Source organism: Lygodium microphyllum, chromosome 3, assembly GCF_053477565.2.
Source record: "Lygodium microphyllum isolate KBCC chromosome 3, Lygodium_microphyllum_v1.1.10, whole genome shotgun sequence".
Taxonomy (NCBI): Eukaryota; Viridiplantae; Streptophyta; class Polypodiopsida; order Schizaeales; family Lygodiaceae; genus Lygodium; species Lygodium microphyllum.
This window is the reverse complement of record NC_141137.1, coordinates 115,813,099-115,834,949: the sequence shown is the minus strand read 5'-3', so window position 1 is coordinate 115,834,949 and position 21,851 is coordinate 115,813,099. Positions and strand designations below refer to the sequence as shown.

General features: G+C 40.0%; 2 pseudogenes across 1 annotated transcript; one reads left to right on the top strand and one right to left on the bottom strand.

Annotated features, from left to right (window-relative positions):
* The first annotated feature begins 11,546 nt into the window (after positions 1-11,546).
* Positions 11,547-14,868, top strand: LOC148038791 (putative mannitol dehydrogenase; annotated as a pseudogene). The gene is made up of 6 exons (XR_015690319.1): positions 11,547-12,233; positions 12,316-12,383; positions 12,611-12,793; positions 13,254-13,541; positions 13,719-13,795; positions 14,038-14,868. The product of XR_015690319.1 is annotated as a putative mannitol dehydrogenase (transcript).
* Positions 14,869-20,398: 5,530 nt separating this feature from the next.
* LOC148038790 (large ribosomal subunit protein eL21x/eL21w-like) lies at positions 20,399-21,555 on the bottom strand (annotated as a pseudogene).
* Between the last annotated feature and the right edge of the window lie 296 nt (positions 21,556-21,851).

Below are 21,851 nucleotides of genomic sequence, written 5' to 3'. Positions count from 1 at the left end.
AGAAGGCAGATGAAAAGAATGGTACCCTTAAAAGTAAAGGGAAAGAGACAGCCAATACGGCTGAAGCAGAGTTGGAATTATTCATGGCGACCATTGAGGAAGTGTGCTCCTCGGCGCAAGAAGAATCTACCACTGACTCTTGGGTGTTGGATAGTGGGGCCTCCCGTCACATGACCAACAAGAAAGGTCTATACAGTTCTATGCAGCCTCTACAAGAATCCATCACTGTGACGGTTGGAAATGATGCTAAATGCCCTGCTGCGGGCACAGGTACTATTTATTTTGTTGCTGCAAATGGTGAAGTCAAAAAGCTTTCAAATGTGTTGTATGTTCCCGAAATCAGGAGAAATCTCTTATCAGTTGCTGCCATAACTGATCTTGGTCATGAAGTGAGGTTCAAGAAGACAGGTGCAGAAATTATTGATAGTGCTGGCACAATTGTTGGCAAAGGAGAAAGAAGGAACAACCTGTATGAGCTAAGTGCTCTTACAGCCACCGCTGGAGTGGGCACAAGTAAGCTTTGGCATGAAAGGTTTGGACACATCGGATTTGCAGTATTGAAGGAGATGCAAAAGCAAGGTATGGTTGCTCACCTACCTACAATAACTGAATTGAAGGAACCATGTGAAGCTTGTATGATGGGCAAGCAACAGAGAAAGGCATTTCCACAAGAAAGCAAGAATAGAGCACATGCTCCTCTAGAGTTGGTGCATGCTGACTTGTGTGGTAAGATGCCTACACAGGCCTTGGGGGGATCTTCTTATTTTATGTTGATTGTCGATGACTACAGTAGGAAGATGTGGGTGTACTTCCTTCGTGATAAGGCTCAAGCTTTTGGTAAGTTTAAAGAATGGCTAATACTTGTTGAGAATGAAACAGGGAAAAGTGTGAAGAAATTTAGAACAGATGGTGGTGGTGAGTTCAACTCAAAGGAGTTTGAAGGCTTTTGCAAGAGCAAAGGGATCAAGCGTCAATTGACGACGCCTCACACACCTCAGCAGAATGGTGTTGTGGAACGCAGGAATCGTACCATTGTGGAGATGGCAAGATGCATGCTAAAGGGCAAGGGATTGCCTAACCATTTTTGGGCTGAAGCTGTTAATACTGCAGTCTACATTCTAAATCGGAGCTACACAAAGGCTCTCAAGGGAAAAACACCTCATGAGGCTTACACTGGTAAGAAACCATCTGTTTCACATTTCAGAATTTTTGGATGTGAATGTTATGCACATGTTCCAGATGAGAAGAGAAACAAGTTACAACCAAAAAGCAGAAAATGTATCTTCTTGGGTTATAGTGATGAGCAGAAGGCTTACAAGTTATATGACCAAGAGGCAAAGAAAATCATCGCGAGCCGTGATGTGGTGTTCAAGGAGGAGCCGCATACAGTGGAGGAGGAGAAGGCAAGTTCTTCCACTTTATCATCAAGCGAAGAAGTAGTCCACTATGAACCTGTCCCGAGAGCTATCCCTATCCTTAAGGAGGAGGAAGCATCATCTTCAGATGATGAGGAAAAAGTTCACCAATCTGACATCACCCCACCGGAAAAGCCATTGCTGCGCTGGGTGAAGCAGCTCTATGACCACAATAATCCTATGCCTGCATCTGTTGAGGAGAAGGCAAACGGACCAAGGAGGTCTCAGAGAATAGAGGAGCAAAGGAGGGCTTTTGCTCACATAGTCAATATGGCCTTGATGGTTGAGATTATGAGAGAAGTAAAGGAGCCAACTGACTTAGAAGAAGCACTTGCAGATCCATCATGGAAGGATGCTATGCAGGCGGAGTATGACAGCATAATGAAGAATGACACTTGGGAGCTAATGGATCAACCAGCAAAGCGGAAGGTTATTGGCACCAAGTGGATCTGGAAGGTAAAGTACAAGGCTGATGGTACCTTAGAAAAGTACAAAGCTAGACTGGTTGCCCAAGGATTTTCACAAGTTGAAGGGTTTGATTTTCAAGAGTCATTTGCCCCAACTGCCAGAATGACCACTATTCGCACAGTACTTGCAGTGGCTGCCCACAAGAAGTGGCCAGTGTACCAAATGGATGTTAAGTCAGCATTCTTAAATGGTGACCTCAAGGAGGTGTACGTGGCTCAGCCACCAGGGTTTGAGGCCCCCCATTCTGAGAACAAAGTGTGTAAACTGAAGAAGGCATTGTATGGGCTGAAACAAGCCCCCAGAGCATGGTACCAGCGGATAGATAGGTTCTTTTTAAACCTAAACTTCAAAAGATGTGCCTCAGATGCTAACTTGTATGTTTACAGGGATGGTAAAAAGTCTGTAGTGATTGTCCTATATGTGAACGACCTTCTTATTACAGGTGACTATGAAGATATGATCAACCAAACTCGAAAGGCTTTGAGTTCTGAGTTTGAAATGACAGACTTGGGCTTGCTGCACTATTGTTTGGGGATTGAAGTCTGGCAAGAGCCAGGAAAGATCTTCATCTCTCAGAAGAAGTATGCATGGGAGATCTTGAAGGCATTTGGCATGACCGAGTGCAAGGAGATAGCTACACCTATGGAGGTGAATGCAAAGTTATCCGTCGAGGATACATCAGCACTAGCAGACATTGGGAGGTATAGGAGGTTGGTCGGAAGTCTGATCTACTTGTGTAACACCAAACCAGATATCAGTTTTGCTATTGGTGTTTTGAGCAGGTTCTCAAACAAACCTCATGAGAGTCATTGGAAGGCTGGGATGCGGGTGCTCAGATACTTGAAGAAAACTCTTGACTATGGTATCACATACAGTTTCGGAACTTCTCTTGTGGGGAATTGTGACTCAGATTGGGCAGGAGACATTGATTCCAGGAAGTCAGTTTCTGGTTATTGTTTCTCTTTGGGTTCAGGAATTTTCTCTTGGATTAGTAAGAAGCAACCAACAGTGGCATTGTCTTCTACCGAAGCAGAGTACAAGGCAGCTTGTTTTGCTGCATGTGAGGCCGTATGGTTGAGAAGGATTCTATGGCATATGGGAGTGCAGGATGAAGAACCAACTGTGCTGAGATGTGACAATCAGAGTTGCATCGCCATTGCCAAAAATCCAGTGTTTCATGCACGCACCAAACATATAGAGATCCAGTATCACTACGTGCGTGATTTGATGGAGGATGGGATAGTGGAATTGGTCTACTGTCCAACAGAGGAGAATGGAGCAGATATCTTCACCAAAGCACTTACGAAGGATCTGCTTCAAGTTCATCTTCAGAGACTCGGCATTGGGCCGAGGAGATAGTTCACCTATGGGTGGACATTGAGGGGGGGTGTTAGATATGATCAATGCCCCACCCTCATTAGGTGCTACCAATGATCCATGGTGCTCAAAGTTGTAAGGCCCCCATTATGAGGAGAAGCCAAATGTGAGCCCGGACATTGGTTGAGTCCTGACTTGTATATCAGATGAGGTCTATGTGACCGGATGGCAAAAAGGTGACTGTTGTGGGTCTAATCTTTGGGTTAGATGGAGTGGTTAAGCTGGTAGCAACTCGAGGCACATTGCATTGAGTTGCGTGGTAAGGGAGTTAAAAGGGGCCCCGATGGTAAAGGGAATATTCCCTGGCCGACTAGTGGAGGCTCATATGGTAGGTCGGTCAGCAGGCCGACCTAACGACCTTCGCGGGCTATAAAAGCTAAACCCCTTCGCAGCCATCACTCACTCATCTTTCACCCAGTCAGAGTTGTTGTTCTAGCTAGCCTTAAACTCTTCACCTATCTTCTGTCTAGATCGCCATCTAAGCTTCACACAGTGGAAGCACACGGGTGGACAGAGCCATCTTTGTATCAGTTGTTTGGAGTTAAAGAATTTACTGATTCTCCTCTTATCTGTTGTGTACTCTCTATCTCTTTCTCAGATTCTGTTCGCTGCGCCGTGTAATATTTTACAAATTCCTAAGATGGTTCCAACACTCTAATGATGTGACTAGGGTAGCCTTTTGAATATCCACATGGAATTTTTGGGTGCTAAGTGTCTTGTGGTAAGTGTATTATGTTGCATCCCCAAATCAATGATTTAAAGAATTTCAAGCAACGTAACAATCATTTTGGCTACATTGAGTTGTGATGCCTTTGCAATCATTGCATACTAATGTAATCTAGATTTCCTTCATCTAAGGTTTCAAGGCAAGCTATATCCAATTCCCAATCACATGTTCTTAGCATGCCAACAGATTATCTTATGTGATTATGATATGCCCCTAATCTCAAGAGGTTGTTCAATTGGATCTAGTATTTTTCTTTGTACCAGTCACTCAAATACATCTCTCCAAAGTGGTTAAGATCCCTCTCAAATGCTATTCAAACATATATTATTCCTTGCTTGCTCTCCACTATATGTGTGATCTTAGGCCAGATGAGTGTGGCATTGTTCAAAATTTCTAAAAGGTAGGGCTCTCCACCCATAAGGTTCTTGCATTGTCGTTATCCTAAGGAAACCTAATGCCTATGCCAAAAAGTTATCTTAGTAGGTGTGCTTGACAATAATTGGGGATGGGTCATTTCAAGATTCCCACTTCAACTCCTCTTACCTTCTCATTGAGCTTGAGGTGCAATAGTTATTATTCAATAACTTTAGAGATCTTAAGCACTCTCAAGAGTTCCAATAGAAATTGACCTTCACATGTGTGATTACCTTCTCTTGGCATTTCATGTATATTGTTATGAATAATTGGTTATCCATGCTCATGAGGAAGGTAGGGTATGAAGAAAGTACCCTAGAGTCATTGTTCGCTAGAGTACTTTCACGGGTCAAAGGAAAAATTAGCATGCACTACATTCATCTTGGTTGTCTCACTCCTTTTCCTGCTAGGCTTGGGTATTCTATGACGTAAATGGCCAAGACTAGATGAAATTTATGTGCCCAATGGGGGCAAAGTCATCAGTGTGGGGATTGTTCATATGTCGCATGTTCCTTGGACTCGTGTTGAGAAGGTTTGTTGTTCTAAAAATCATAGTGGTCTCAACTTCAACATGCAAGCCTAGAAGCTCTTGTGGTCCAGTTTATGGCTCAATATGAGGTGCTTACATAGATTGTTGTCCTAATGTCTCATCGTTAGGTTGACCTATCTTGAAATCCCAATGCTTCTTTTTTCAATTGTTTGAATGCACAACACAATATCCTCTCCATGGGGATGAACTATACGTTGAGTACTACTTTAAGTGATAGCTAGGTTGCACCCTATGCCAAGGTAATGATCTAGGATAATGATCACCATGGGCTAGGGTCAAAACCATTATTATGTATCCTCATGCTTCTCAAGGTTGAAATCTTTGTTTTGGGCACTTAATACAATTCCTATGAGCCCGAGGTTGCATCTAGGTGGTTCTTCCTTGTTGATCGATGCATCCCTTCTTTTGATCATTCTTGATAGTAGCCACCACACTTTAGAAGTCTAGTTTTAGCATGTGGTCATTGGGTCAAATAGCCAAAAATGCTAGTAAACCAAGCTAGGTGTGTCAAGCACTTCGTGTTCCCATGTTGGAGGTCACTTGATATCAATTGGCAATTAAGGGAAAAAATTGGCCTTTAATGGCTCTAATCAAGTCCTAAGTGGGCCTTAGGCATAGTAATTCACCATTATGACCTAGAGTTTGATCTTATCTAGTGGTTACGAGGCCTTTATACCTTGAAATTGACTAGTTTATAGCCATTTTAAAGGCTGTATGAGTCTTATGGCTCATGTTCAACCACTTTTCTAGGCACTTTAAAGGCTATGCTAGCAATTCGGTTGTTTTGGAGGTATTATGGCCCAAATGGCCTTTGGATTTAAAACTTAGTCACATGTATTGTATCAAGACCTATTAGGCCTTATTTCTTGATAATCAACCGTTCTAGTTTTAAGGCTTAGGCAGTTTTTTAAAGGCCTTATAACCAACTAAATCTTGCATATAGGGTCTAATGACCCTCATGCATGGTTAATGACCTTTAAAAGGATATAAACTACCTACCTACCTACATAAGTACATACATAAGTTTTGTGTAATGGACTTCCTTATTAGAAAAGGTTTTTATGAGTTTGTTTCAGGTGAAAAGAAGAAGCTAGAGCTAAGTAATCATGCGACTATAGAAGAATGAAAGCGTGGAATGAATGGAATGGAAAATACAAAAAGATAATGTATTGGCTATTTGCAATCATTGATAATACTATGTTGGAACATATTAGAAATACAAAAACTTCACATGCAACTTGGACAATTTCTGAGAATGTATTTTTAGTATTGTACAAAGGCACGAAAGATTCAATTCAACAAGAGTTGAATACTTTAAAGAAACGAAAAATGTATGCAAATGAGTATCTTTTGAAAGTGAGAAGCATTGCAAATGCCCTTAGTAGCTATTGAGGCAATGTCTGATCATGATGATTTAGCTTTATCTACCTTGGATGACCTTAATAATGAGAAGGCATGAAAATTATTTGTCACTTGTGTGTATGTATGAAAGTTGTTTCTAGTTTTTGATGAGTTGATCTCTCTGATGATCACTAAAGAGATCAATATGTAGGGTGCAAGCATTTTACTTGAGTTCAAGAAGAAGACATGGAAGTTCATCTTCAAGAGATTGTGGTAAGAGACATGATGGTGATAACCAACAAAAGACAGTAAATCAACAATTTGGTAAAATGCAGGTTTCAGGAAACAATTACAACTTTAGAGATAGAGAGAGCTCTAAAGGAAGAGGTGAATGGCAAAACAAAGGTTCTAGAAATTTTGGCATTATTTATCATTATTGTGGCAAAACAGATTATATTGTAGCCCAATGTTATGCTAAGAAGGATTATATTAGCAGTGATAAATTACAATAAGGAAACTATGCATTGTCTTCATGACAAAATAAAGAAAAAAATGAGTGTATGTTTGTTATATAGTATATGATGAATGCTATTACAGAAGAGGGGACACATAATGATAGCATATAGATGATGATTCATGCCACTCCATTTTATTCATTAGAAAAGTTTCCTTATTCTTGTGTATAATGGTCAAACAAAGAATCTGCCAAATATATTACATGTAATATCTATCACAAAGAATTTAGTGTATGTTGCCCAAATGGTAGAGTAAGAGCTACAGGTTTGATTTCATGCAAAAGGTTATTTTATGGAAGATTTTAATGAAAAGTGCAGGTTGGTTGCAAAAAGAAGGAGAGTTGGCTACATTTTTACTTCAAATGTTGGAATTCATGTTGTGAATGCCGCTATATATGCTAAATGCAAAGGAATGATTACATACATTGATATATAGCACAAATGTATTGGATATACAAATATGTATAGGCTGAAATTAATGCAATCCAAAGGATTGGTTATAGGATTGTTTGCTTTTAGAGTTACAGAATTTCATAAAGCACGTGAAGCATATAAATTTGGCAAGTAGGTAAGACAATATTTTTCACATGATAGATATGTACACAAGAATATACTTGATATTGTATATACAGATGTTTGGGGACTTACATAAAACATATCTCTTGGTGGTAGTAAATATTTTGTCATGTTTATTGATGATTGTTCAAAAACGTTGTGGGTGTATTTCATGAAGGAAAGATTTAGTATTTGAGCACTTCAAAAGTTTCAATGCCACTGTTGAAACATAAACAAGCTTGAAAGTTAAGTGCTTGAGGTCAAATGGAGGGGGAAAATGCCTCTCTAATGAGTTCCGTGACTTCTTGAGGTCTCATGGGATAACGAGACAATTTACTTACAGGTATACCCCACAAAAAAATGGAAATGCATAAAGAAAAAATAGGCATATTGCAAAAGTTGCACGGGCATTGATAGTTGAAAAGAATTTGCTAAAATATTTTTTGTCTAAAGATATTCATACTACTATCTATATTACAAACATAACTCCCATAGTTGTAGTTCATGATGGGATGAACCTCAAAGAATGTTTTACAGGTAAGAAGCCTGATGTGTCACTCTTGAAAGTATTTGATTGTATTGTATATGTTTATGTGCCAAATATGTTGCAAAAGAAGCTTGATCCAAAGGCCGAAAAATGTCTTTTCATTGGATATTCTTTAGAGCAGAAAGGGTATCATTGTTATAACCCTATCACTGGTGAGTTCAAAGTGAGCAGGGATGTTATTTTTGATAAGTTGAGTAGTTGTGATATGCATCTAGTGGTGATGCATTGGATGATCATCATCATCATGATAGCTATGTGCAGATAGAAAAGTAAAAATCATGGATCCTTAGTGGATCAAAAACATCATCTAGTACTACATCTATAGTTAACCCTTGGTCTGGGAGACTAAGAGAGTAGCCCCACATCTTCAAGTACATCTTCAAGTATTACAGGTAAAGTCAAAGGGAAGAAGAAAGTATTGGATGGTAATGATGCATCTAGTATTCATTTGGGATTAAATAGAGATTCTAATGGTTCAAAGAGTTGGGATGATGAGCTTCATATTCCTTCAATCAAGACACTAGGTGTATAGAGAGCACATGGTAATGTAAAGGCTCCATTGAGTGATCCAATGGTATGCAGGTCTAGTAGGGCCAAATACCTTGTTAAAAGATTTGGTTTTGAAGGTTACAAAACTCACCATTATGCTTATATGATAAAGGTGATTGAGGATAATGAGTCCACGTATTTTAAGAATGCTATTAATCATGCTCATTGGGATGTAGTAAATGGATGAGGAGATGGCTATATTAGAGGCCAATAAGACTTGGGATTTAGTACCATTACCTAAAGACAAAAAAGTTATTGGATATAAGTGGGTCTATAAAATTAATCATAATGCAAATGTTATGTTAGCAAGTCTAAGGCTAGGCTAGGTGCAAATGGCTATGCTCAAATATATGGCATAGATTATAAAGAGATATTCAGTCTAGTTGCTGGGACAACAACTATTAGATATGTGATTGCTTTGGCAGCATCCAAAGTTTAGAGTTTGCAACAAATGGATATATAGAACGCCTTGTTGCATGGTTAATTTTTCAAGAAGCGATGTATATGGAGCACCCAATAGGTTATGAGGATATAGACCACTCTACTTATGTGTGTAGGTTAAAGAAGGCACTCTATAGGCTAAAGCAAGCAGCTAGAGCATGGTTTGATAAGATCGAAGCGTATCTTATCAACATTGGATTTTATATTTATGATACTGATCACTTACTTTATGTGAGAAAGAGATATGGGTTTGATTATCATAATCATCTATGTGGATGACTTGATTATTACAAGTGATAGTAACAATGGGATCATACAAGTGAAGGGTCATTCAAAGAAAAATTTTAGGATGAAGGATTTAAGTGAGCTAAGGTACTTTTTTGGTATTGAGGTGCATCAAGAATTGCCTAGTGAGGGGATGTTCTTGAGATGCTATGCCCAAATATATACCATACACATAAGAAAAAGCTCACTCAAGGACACAAGAAGAGAAATGGAGGCCAGAACATTTTCTTAATGGTTTCTTCTTCTTCTTTTATACACAATACAATGTTCACAAAGTATGGATAAGATACAACATAAAGAAAGTGATCTACTCAGTCAAACAATGCATAATTGACTATACTAATTGAGCGGTGCTATAACTATGCTAGCTGTAGGTAGATGCAATAAACTAAATATAGTAAGCAGTATATCAATGGCGATGTGAGGATCATAATGTCCATTGGTATGCTAAGTGTAGACATGTAGACCAATCTAGCTAGGTGATCCATCATCAATATCTACATGTGTTGAGCTTGTCATCTCAACACTCCCCCTCAAGCTCAACTATATCTCTACAACTCCAAGCTTCAAAATTTTCGAAGCTTCTCTACATCCAATGCCTTTGTGAAAATGTCAACTATTTGATCATGTATCTTGACATATACCAAGTCAACCTCTTCTACAAGTACCTTCTCCATCAAAAGTGGTAATGCACCTCAATGTGTTTTGTCCTTGCATAGAACACTAGGTTCTTAGCTAATTGTATGTTGCTCATGTTATCACAATGAATGACAACTAAACCATCTCCCTTCACATCTAAATCACCCAATACAAAACCCTAAATTCTTTTTAGGCGGTCATCCCCTTTTTCCCTTTTTTACATGGCCGGTTGTAGCCTAGGCCATTTTCCCATTGTTCTTATTTCTTCTTAGCTTCCTTTCCACTGCCCGTCTACATTTACAAGTTGCACGGGTTAGAGCCCGGCGCTCCTTGAATTAAACCGTGATGCGCTTGCGCTCTTTTACAAAAGTTTTGTCTTGCGCTTTTCCTTGTGCGCCTTTGTCTTCCATTTCTCTTGCCTTGGCCTTTGACTTTGTCTTTTATTTTAGCTTTCCGGATTTTCCATTTCCTGGCACTCTTTTACAAGATTTTAGGGTGCGCCTTTGTATTTTAAAATTTACCTTTCCCCTTTTTCATTTGCCTTGGGCTTTTTAAGGTTGCCTTTGCGCTTTTGGCATTTTCTCCTCTTCTTCCTTCAGTCGAGCTACCTTTTTTCCACCTTTGCCCCGCGTCTTTTTTATTTTCTTTTGCTTTTTTCGTGTTGGGGTTAACAAGGGGTCACAAATAAAGGAGAGGCATAGACTACGGAAGGGAGGAATACATTGTGGATATACTCAGTGTTTTCAAGTGCATATGGGTGAAGCTGAACAGGATAAGAGGTTTGATGATCTCACATTGATAGAGTACCAAGAGAGTGAGTGATGTAAGAATCTAAAGACCTCGATTGTTTTGTGACGCTGCATCAAGCAATGACAAAGCCTACCGAGTGGTTTGCGGATGTTAGGCCAAGTATTGTTATTTTAATGTTAAGTAGTTTTTGTTGGTTGTTAGATGTGCTTACATTTACATTGTGGGCTTCTAAAATTTTAGGTGCAAGAAAGAGAGGAAAGTCTATCATGTCCCCTATACCATCAACAAGACGAAGAGTGGAGATCGGACTTACTTCGCCTAACCATGCTATATTGGAGAGTGAAAAATTTTTCAGTTATTTCTCAAAGAAAAGAAAACTTCATTTTGGTTAGATCCTATGGGAAGTTTCAAAAATTTTGTAACATTTGGATGTAGATGCATACGCACAATCAAGGAGTGACACTTTGTGGTTTGTTGATACTTGAATTTGTGGTGCAAGGTTATTAGTGCAATCTCTAGAAGAAACTTTGGTTTTAGGCTTTGCTTCACCTATGTGGGTTATTAATACTGAGAGTTTGTATGTAATGCTTGGACAAACTTAAACTTTGTGGTGTGATTCATACATCTTTTATTTGTGGTTCGTTTCACTGTAGCAATGTTATTTCTTATTGTAGTATCCAAAGATCATCTAGAGCTACTTCTAATTGTTGTGCAGAGCAACTATGGATATAAGTTTACAAGTTTGGTGCATGATCATTGCATGTATATATGAGTTTATGTATTCCTTGATGCAAATACATATTTGACATTTTATACATGTGTGTAAGAGAGAGAAAAGGCGAGAGAGGGAGGAAGAGAGTGATTGAGTGAGTGAGTGTGAATACAAAAGGGAGAGCTATAAAAGGGGTGAAAGTAAAACATGTGATGTTTTTGTGATAGCATTACCCGCTGTGCTACAGGGAAATGAAGCTGCTATGCGATACACTTCCCTTGCGCCTCGCTTCGTGACGTTAGCGCGATAGAGGAGAGTCAAGATAGTGACAAAGACTTAAGTGAGCGAGAGAGATTGTTAGTGCGCTTTCCCTGAATCAGCATTCGGACTAGCTGCCATCTTGCGCATCATCGAGACCATGGCACGCGCGGGTTATTTTTCATAAGCTCTTTACAGATGATGTTGATCCATTACCTTGTTCTCTTGCTTCTCTTTGGCAGGCAAGAAGAGAGAAGCTGACGAGAGCTCTCTCTCTCTCTCTCTCTCTCTCTCGTGATAGGAGCTTTTTCAAAAGACAGCGAGAGGCTTCTGTTGCCAGAGAGAGAGAGAGAGAGAGAGAGCATTTGGTTTAAGGATAATGTTAGCTGTGCACTGATAAATGGCTTTTTCCATATTCCATTCACCACTACTGCTTTCTTCACTGTTTGCGCATATATTCTCTTCTCGTTGTCAAAATGTCGTCTAAGGTATGAAGTCTTACGCAGAACTGTAATTTGTGTTGTGTTCAAATGCTAAACTATGTGATCTGCGGCTGAATTTGGTCTGTGCAGACAAACAAGAGAGGATGATGTTACCCTGAAGGTGATGTATTTATTGTGGCATATGCCACTCGGACTTGCATCAGATTAAAAATGAATGGGGAGGATCCATCTACCCGATGGTGCCTGGGTAAGCAACATATATATAAGTTCATACACGAGAAGTTTTTGTTACTTTGTACTTCATATTTCATTTATAACTTTCTTTGCAGGTGCTCTGTTACAAGCCATTTGTAGGAGTGATGAGAGAAGGACTTTTGGACGTGTGTGAATGTCATATGTGGGAACTTATGCACTGTCTCATGCACTATCTGATAGAAAATTTTTCATCTCATGTTTAGGTGCCCTTGAAGATGGTTTTCATTCATTAGAACTTCTGATGCGTGAACCTGTATACTAGTGCCCTTTGCCCATCTGATGGAAGTCTCTCTTTCTAGATGCTATTTTCATCGATGCCACATTTACATTATCGCTCTAATACGGGTGATTTTGGATGCTCTCAAACAGGCACGAGATTGCAGGAGATCACGTGGGTGTCGGATGTATGGTGAGATCCTGTGGGGATTGTGATGCTTGCCACAAGGATCTTGAACAATGCTGTGACAAAGTTGTGTGGACATACGGAACTCCTGATGTCGATGGCACAATCACATACGGTGGCTACTGCAACATTACTGTAGTCAATCAGAGGTAAGTATTTAGTACGATCTTCAGCAGTCTTTTACTAGTTAGACTTTCTTCTGCCCTGCTTGATTAGTATACATCTCTTCTTGGGTGAGACCCATGAGCGTTATTCAATTGCTTGTTTTCCTACCTATGGTCATTGTTCATAATTGGGTTATAGAAAAATTGTCTCTCATCAGTGATAAACTGTGCCTACTTTAACGGGTTTTCATTGTCTTTCATCAAATAATTTGTCGCTTTTCTGGTTTGATTATTAGATTATAGTCTCAGACTTGCTACAGTGTTTTCTTAGATGACTGTCCACCATGGTGCGACGACTTGCTATAACATGTATGGTTTCAGATTTGCTATGATATTTTCTTAGATGATTATCCAACATGGTGCGATGACCTGCTATAATAATTTTCATGGGTGATTATTCACGATGGTTGCGGAACTTCTATAACATTTTCATGGAATTTGGCAGTTTTGTGCTGCGAATCCCCCCCAACCTATACCGCTGGATGCAGGTGCTCCTCTTATGTGTGCCGGGATCACAGTCTATAGTCCCATGAGACACTTCGGCATGACTAAACGGGGTGCCCATTTTGCTGTAGTTGGGGTGGGGGGCCTTGGGCACATGGCCATCAAATTTTCCAAAGCTTTTGGCATGAAAGTCACTGTGATCAGTACATCTCCAAGGAAGGAGAAGGAAGCCAAGGAGTTGCTTGGAGCAGATGCCTTTTTGATCAGCAAAGATGCAGAACAGATGAAGGTAAAGCCAAGAAGAGGATGCTGTGATTAACATCAAGCTACAGATGGGTGCATTGTTGGCATTGTCAAGTGTCTCGCTTGATTTTATTGCATGGGGGTTTATTATTATATGCAAAGACATTTGAGTAGAATGTCTGGACTAATGGCTTGTCTGCCTTGTGTGTCTTGTCATGCACAGAGAGCTGCAAAAAGCATTGGTTACATCATTGACACGGTGTCAGCAAATCATCCCATCGATCCCTTAACTTTCTTAAGGTAAATGGTGTAGGTGGGCCAAATGGAAGAATCTATAGTTTTTAATGAAGTTTTCCTCTGCACAAGGTCTTGTTCTCATGATGAGAGGTTCTACTTCTGTGAATATTTGTTTTTATCCCAAATTCTTGATATAGTTAGTATTCGTGTAGGCTTGCTAATAGTCCCAAGTATTCATCTAGGTCTTCTAACAGTTACTGTCCTTGACATGCATGGGTGCGTGCCTTCTAATGATGACTACTAAGGTTGATTATGCAAGGGCGGAAATTTGTTGGAGGAAGCAACATCGGTGGCATGGCAGAGACTCAAGAGATGTTGGACTTCTGTGGGGAGAAGGGCATTGCATTTATCATTGAGAAAATTCCCATTGATTATGTCAACACAGCCACGGAGCGGATGACTAAAGCTGATGTGAAATACCAATTTGTTATTGATGTGGCTGGATCTTTGAAGGCAGATTGAAGGTGCCTGCATAAGCAAGCTGGAGCTTACACAGTCATGATTCACTTGATATTTGATGGTATATTGGGTCTTTCATGTTACGTTGTTATCATCTCTCTTTATAGCTAATATGAAACCAATGTAATCGGGTACTCTGGTTATATGGTTAAGTCATAATATCTCTTTCTTTATGCTAATTAAAAACTAATGTAATCATATCTCTACTTGTGCTGAGAAGTCTAGTCCTCGCACTTGTTGGTACCCACCTTCTCATGGTAATTGGGTTCCCTTTTAACTCTTCATCTTTCGCAAGTATTTGCTAGATGTAAATATGAATTAAGGGTTGCTAGTGCTCGAAAAGAAACTTGTTTCCTAGCCCTTAATTTCGAGAGTGATCTAATTAGACAATTGGGATTCATGGGAAAACCATATGAAAATCTATGCCCCTCCATTTTCTTTCAAGTCACAATTTGAGTTGTTTAGTAACTAAACAACTCTAATTGTGTTACTTGAGACTCTTGAGGCTCTCAAAATAGTACCAAAGAGATTTGACCTTCCCAATCAAGAAATCTACATCACATTCATGTGCAGACAACAGTGGCTTCTCAACTTGCCAAAGTTGATTTTGAATGAGAGGCCTGCTTTTTGGGCAATTTGTTTAGTTATTGATCTCTATCATTGTGGTATCAATTCATGTATCAAAAGTTGATTATAGGACTCTAGTCTCATTGATAAGTTATGTATGATGTATCACGATTCATTTTGAAATTTATCATTTTATTTTGGAATGAGAATCATGATATTGTAGCTCAACTTATTCCACATCGCACATGGACTATGTAGTATGTTTATTTCAATTTTCCATGTGTGATATGCATGAATCATGATGTTTGAGGTTTGAATGATGATAAAGCTAGTCAGTAATGGATGTGCAAAGTGTTATTCTCAATTGACTCTCATGTATAATAATTTATGCTCAATTGATATTTCTTTGTTTAAGATAGTTCTAGGGCGTTTTGAAATCTCTTTTTCTAGTTTAAAACTATAAAAATTCCTTTATAAAAAAACTCACATTTCTTATGTTACCCCCTCTCGAAAGAACTTACAAAATGCTTTTTGATGCTTCATTTATGAACATTTCTAATGTGGCCATCTCCACTTCCAAAGGACCATATTTAGTCTTGCAAACAATGTCACCCTCTAATGTACTCTTGGGACCCTTCTCTTCCAAGCCTATATATTGGAATGTTGATAGATATGTTTGTATTTTGTAATATTTCCGTGCTTTCCTCCCCCGCGCCCCCCCCCCCCATAGGAACTTCCCCTCCCCTCCCTTAATGAAAAAAATAAAAATTATTAGTGCAAATTTTGTTAACTCCCTCTCTCTCTCCCTGTCGACAGGTCGGCGGGGAGAGAGAGAGAGGGAGTGAAGTGGAGGATAGGGGGGTATGCAGCCCCCAGGTGGGAGGGGTGGCGGCCATGCCACCCTCCTCCCTCTCCTATAAAGGGGAGGCTCCCCTCCCTGCGTGGAAGACAGGTCCCCCTCCCTACTTCGTCACCTTCCCTCCCCCTCCGTTGTAGACACAGTGCCTCTCCCTGCATCGAACAGAGATCCCTCCCCTCCTTGTGCTTCGTTACCTGTGGACTGCAGCAGCCCCCCCGGGCTTCTGTTTGAGGAACTCCCCCCTCCTTGTATGTTGGGCCGAGAACCCCCCCTGGCCGTGACTAGAGAAGTCCCCCCCTTGTGTTCAGTGAAGGAAGAAGAGGGAGAGAGAAGAAGAGGAAGGAGGGAGAGAGGGAAGAGAAGAAGAGAAGAAGAGAAGAAGGAGAAGGAGAGAGAGGAGGAGAAGAAGAAGAGAATAAGAGAAGGAGAAGAAGAGGGAGAGAGGAGAAGAAGAAGGGAGAGAGAGGAGAAGAAGAAGAAGGAGAAGAGGAAGAGAGAGGAGAAGAAGAAGGGAGAGAGAGGAGAAGAAGAAGAAGAGAAGGAGAAGAAGAAGAAGGAGAAGAGGGAGAGGAGAAGAAGAAGAAGAAGGGAGAGAGAGGAGAAGAAGAGAGGAAGAAGAAGAAGGAGAAGAAGGAGAAGAAGAGGGAGAGAGAGGAGAAGAAGAAGAGGAAGCGAGAGAGAGAAGGAGAAGAAGGAGAAGAAGAGGGAGAGAGAGGAGAAGAAGAAGAAGGTGAGAAAGAAGAGAACTTCAATAGAAATTAGAAGGCCAAGCACGAAGACTCATTCGCGGCCATCGAGAAATCAAGGACACTCAGGGTTACGTGGGCGCATGAGACCGGAAGCCCGTGGATGGCTCGTGACACCTAGCAAGACGACATTGACCATCCCTCCTCGAAAATGGTGTCCTCTAACCCTCCTACTATTCTTATTGCTTATTGTTCATAGTTTTCTTCCATACTTAAAGTGTATGATTATGAAAAATCAAGTGCATGAGTTGCATGACATATTGACTAGCCTAGTACATGAGATATTGTTACACGAAATATTGCAAATATGGGACGATTGCATGGGAGTCAAGTGGACAAATAGAATGGATTTTGCATGAATTGACGCACATGAAATGATAAGGTTTTCATAAATTTTTACATAAAATGATAGACCTTCGCATAGAGCAATGCTTAAATTACCCAATAAAAATCACGATTTACATCTGTGATTAAACTAAACACATAAAATAATAGTCTCTATAGGATGCATTTGCATTGATGTAGGGAAACTTAAGCCATACAAGTACTTGCACATTAGGGTTAGTTACTCATTGACTAAATGTGAAAAGAGTTAAAGATCGCGGATTGTATTAATGCATAAAAAATCCGAAGTGCAAGTAAGATGAGTCTGACTGGAAAATTCTGCACAGTACCGCACTAAGAGAGATGAAAGGAACGCATGTATCTAGACTGTATCCTGAAAGACTAGATGAAAAGTCTTGCATTGCCAAGTGTGTTAACTGAACTTGGTTAGAGGGAGATGAGTAAAGAATTGGAAGAATAAAATACCCTTGGTTGGGTTGTGAATAAGGCTTGTTCGTTGCCTTGGTTGACCAGTTAATGCTTTGAGTTAGGGTTAAGATACCATAAGGTAAAACCCAAGGGAAAGAGCAAGTCAAAATAAGTTAACCTACCAAGAACATTTTCTTGCATGATCTTGTTTGAGATTATTGGGATCTTGCCAAGTCGCAAACGATCTAGGATTGAATGTTGGGAGCAATCGAAAAAAAAAAACCACACCTTAGCAGTTGGTCATACAAACGACCTTTGAGATGATTGTGATTGTACACTTAGGTACATTGTTTGAACTTCTTTGCTCAAGGAACTAATGCAAGGAAAAATACTTAATGCTTCAGGTTAAAAGCTTGGAGGGAGAGGCAGGATCAATTATCTCCGATTGTTTGCCTGGCCCTATCCAAGGGGGTTATTAGCCGCGTCGGGTATATGGACCTAACCCACTATGAGAGGTCTCTCTGTGGGTGCTGCTTGGAGCGGGAGGATGCTTGGGTGCCAGGGGAGACTCTGGCCGTAAATTCCTTGCCTTCGAATCCCGCACAAGAGGTCGATATGACTTGAGATGGGATCTTGAGGCCCGTGTACAAGTCTACGGGCGGAACTTGGAGCAGCAATCCTGTAGATTGTTGGGATAGCCTTCGGGCATGATACTTGATGTATTCCGGGATACGGAAGGATTATTTCTGTGGAGGCAGAAAGGGACACTTAATTCTCCTATATGGGCGGGAGACAAACATTAACATGAATATAAGTTAAGGAACTGTTTGATCTTGTTTTATCTTGTCTTTGTGTCCATGTCCTAAATTACGTAAAGGAACCTGTGATTAATGGGTTAATTAAAGAAGCTGCTTTTATGTGTCAAACATAATGTGGTAGGTAATTAGATAACTAAAACAACCCCTGAGGGAAGCGTGGTGGATGTGACCGTCGGGTCCATCTTGCGGCAGGGTGGTCTCGGTTAGCCGAGAGCTTTCCTCAATGGAATTTATTTGATGCAAACGTTAGTTAGACAAGGACCTTAGAACTTGTAAGTTAAAACCCTGATTCATACCATTTTAGGGGATCGAAATGGGACTATGCCCTACGGGTAGAGAGGTCGAGCGATGCCTCCCTCTCGTTTCCCATTTTCTTTGAACCAAGTGCGATATGAGTCTGCTTGAGTCCAGTTGTATCTACACAAAGTGAAGCGGCTGTCGACCGACGCTAGAAGGATGTTAGGAAGACTTGACAACTAGGAACTCGGACTTCAGGTCGATCCTAGTGGGAACGGTCGGATAAGTTCCATTACGAGGAAGACTCGGGAGACCCTAGTTGGCAAACCCCGTGTCATTCCTGGTAAGTGCTGGGCGGCGTCTTCTAGATTGATCTCTCGATAGACTGCTAAGACGTGTCCCGCAATTTGAGGGCCGGGCACGTTATATATTTACACAAGACCTTTCTAAAACACTCTTTGCCTCGACCTAGAAAGCAATCCTTATGTCTCCTACATCTTCACAATGCCTTTTCCTTTGGAGAAATCATGCATTTAGGGGTTTCTAGCATATAAATTGTGTTGGAAGCCACCTCTCCCTTTAGCCTAAGCACTTCATCCATCCAATTAACTTCTTTATATTCATTGTGCTATCAGCTTGTAGATCAACTTTCCCTTTTAACCTAAGCATGTCGACCATCCAATTGACTTATTTAAGGCCACCAACCATTACTGGCACTATCCAAAACACTTTCCATCTCCACATTCCTTTCAAATTGAAGGCAAGTCTACATTTGAAGGTAATTATAATCTCCTAGAGAATCTAATGTAGCATTGGATAAGTTTTTGATTATGGATCTTAGTTGAGGTATCCTTTAGATGCCTAACAAACTTGTCATCTAAATAGCAATAGTTAAGATGGAAGGAAGGGGGTCAGTATAAAACCTTTCTACCAATGTGACTTTAAAGGTACAATAAATAGGTGTTTGATTTGATATGACCTATTGACATTATAAGACAACCTTCTTTTGTACCATGAAGCCATCCATCGTACATCATGATTTGCATATTTGCAATTAAGCCTAGCTCCTCTCGATGTCTCCCCATGAGGTTTACTCATGGCATGTGAAAATAGAATTCAAATAATCATTAAGAGTTAAAGCAAGATCTCTCAATTGATGATCTAGAACAAGTTCATCCTAATTGAATATTTCTTCCTCAATCCTGAAATCCAATCCATATGATCTATCTTGAGTCACAGACTATCATGTTTCAATCTCTAGATACCAAAACAATTTTGTATTCCCAACCACCTCCACAACTTTGCACGCTTGAATAAAGTGTGTGAAGCATAAAGAGAAGCAACTATAACACATTACTTCCCTATTTGTTGTGGTTATCAGACTTCCCTTTCCACACTAAAGCTTTGTTGCAGCTTTCTTATTCAAAAAGACTACCTCATCAGCCTCTTTGACATTGTCTGTTACCATGGTCACATGGTAAGAGACAATGGTAAGTTTGGCCAATATCTTTTGCTCCCTAACATCCCACACCGTCTTTGTAAAACTCCTCTTTACTCTCCCAAGAGGTACAATAGTTTCTATCAACGAGATTTTCATGGCCCTTAGCTTTAGGTTTAGAAGCCTTTGTTGGTGAATTCTCCTCTCCATTGCATATCACTACCTTTTCTTTGCATACATCATCCTTTTGGACCTTAATCTCCTATGCAACACCTTTGTCTATGGCTATTGCTTCACTTTCTTCTCTCTCTACACTTATCATAGGATGGTACCATCCATGTTCCTTTAAAAGGGAAGAGTAATGTTGCCCGTGCTTTATGGATTACAACCATTACCACTAGATCACATGCATGAAAACAATAACACATTTGGAAAAAGACTTTGGTTTACTTGCCCATTAAGATCAAAGGTAGGACATCCCCATTAAAAGTGTTAATAGCACAAAAATGAACAAAATACAACAAATGATACTCGTTGTTTAAAAGCCCCTTAGGCAAATTTTTTTAGCTTTTATGTCCTTCAAACAATGAACCGTGTAAACACAAGCAATTAAAAATCTAGCTTTATAGTTGCCAAGAAATAACTAGTATATGTAAATTGGAAGAGCAATTGAATAAGATCTCTCTAATATGCTTTTAGGGCAGCATAACCCTTTACATGTAGCAAAGTTTAATATCTGCCTTTAAGATAATTGACAACATCATATGGAATGGACATAACAATCTTCAAAGTTGTGCCCTCCACTCTAAATCTAGGCTTAGGAAATTTAGGTTGCCTTTTGGTAGAGATCTTCTCCCCCTTTGCTTTGGCTTCTACCTTTAACAAGTCATTTTTTTGGATTCTATCCTCCCTTCCATTGTGAAGGTTGGATATGCTCAATGAAGACATGGATTCTTTTCCTTAGTCCCATTGTTTACATGTAAAATACATGGAAGTAAAAAGAGTAATACAGGTCCAATCTACATAAATGAGAAAAATAGAGGCTTCAATGATCATATATACTTCCACTAGGAGCTTCGATAATCACGTGTGTAAACCAAAAGCTTCAAAATTCACATAACTATTCACCACAAAGAATAAAGAGAAAACAAACACATTAGCTTCCACCTAAGAATGCTTCAGCAAAGAGAAATAGAACTTTTAGCATTCATGTAAATATTCACAACACACAACAAATGCTATACCTCACAAGAGAAGAGATTCTATAGGATACGGACAATCCCACATAGAGCAAAGTCTTAAACCAAAAGAAAATCCAATCCATGTAGAGTATCTCTTGATGAAAAGAGTAGCCTTGATATTAAATTGCACTCTTAGAGAGGCTTCAACCATCTCACACACTTTCAAGAGACTTGAGCCTTCTCGTTGATCCAAAATTCACACACACAAGACAGAGTCTTCATTCAGACACATAAATGGATACCACAGAGAGAGAGGGTTTTGTGAGTCACAAAATCAAACAAAGATGGGTAGCTAATAAAGCCATCATTTGAGGAAACTCAACTACAAGACAAAGTGTTTTAGCAAACTGTCAACATATAGGGGACAAATTAGAAAAGTGCACTTGTTGATGACTTGCTTACTCACATTCTGAATGATGCCAATGCGATTGTGGTAGAACTTGTGCAGCATATCCTTGTGGATGGCACCGTTCACCTTGATGTCCACATAGTCCCAATCCAATAGGTCTGTCCACGTTGATGTCCACATAGTCTCTCCAATCCAATAGATGGTGTGTAGGTGCAGAGAAGGATGTAGCCCTTGCGATGGAAAGGCCACCGAAACAAATTGTGGGTGTAAGATTGGAGACCATTGCCTATAGGCATGGTGACTATAGACGTGCCATCCACCTTGATGTCCACATAGTCCCCAATCCAATAGGTGCATAGGAGGAGAGAGGGATGTCGCCCTTGCGATGGAAAGGCCATGAGAACAAATTGTGGGTGTGAGATTGGGGACCATGCCCTATAGACATGGCGATTGTAGATACAAACACAGGATCGAAAGAAAGAGCACAATACAAAACCACAAACTTTAGGGTTTTTCCTACCTTGTGTATGCATATCTCATTTACTAAAAAAGCAAAGCATTTCCTTTTTTTAAAACTACATGAGAGAGAGAG